Raw genomic sequence first — 643 nt, forward strand, 5'->3', positions numbered from 1 at the left:
TATGCAAACCTCAAACACATTGATGTGTGTGTGGGAAATGCCTCTATTAGCAACTGTGACAGTACACTACAGGATGCAGATTCCCCTTTTGAAACACTGATGATGTCAGCACTCTATAACTATATTACCTGACTTAAAGTTTTCCAGTAGTTCGTATAGCGTGCTCTGCTAATGCATCTTTCTCTGGTGTCATAACATAGTTAGGTAGGAGTTTGAATCCTGCAAAGGGAATGTAGGTGTGTTAGTATGAGTGGGGTTTGTGTGTGTGCATAATGCTGTGAGGGAAAAGTGCCTTTTGCCAACTGGGAGAACACACTACAGGGTGCACATCCCTCTTTCTAAACACAGATGATGTCAGCATCCTCTAAGTACAGCATTAGAAAGAATTTCTCCCACTAATGCAAATAGCACACTCTGCTAATGTGTCTGCCTCTAGTGTCATAACACAGTTAGGTAGGGGTTTGAATCTTGCAAATGGACAGTATGTGTTTTACTGTGGGTGGGGTTAGTGTGTGTGCACAATGGTGGGGGTGGGATGTGGCTTTTGCCAATTGGGGCTATACACTACAGGGTGCACATTTCCCTTAACAAACAGTGATGTTGACAGCACACTATACAAACAAAACAACAAAAGAGAAGGTGT

This window comes from Protopterus annectens, chromosome 4.part0 (genome assembly GCF_019279795.1).
Source record: "Protopterus annectens isolate FY-2018-M chromosome 4.part0, PAN1.0, whole genome shotgun sequence".
NCBI lineage: Eukaryota > Metazoa > Chordata > Ceratodontiformes > Protopteridae > Protopterus > Protopterus annectens.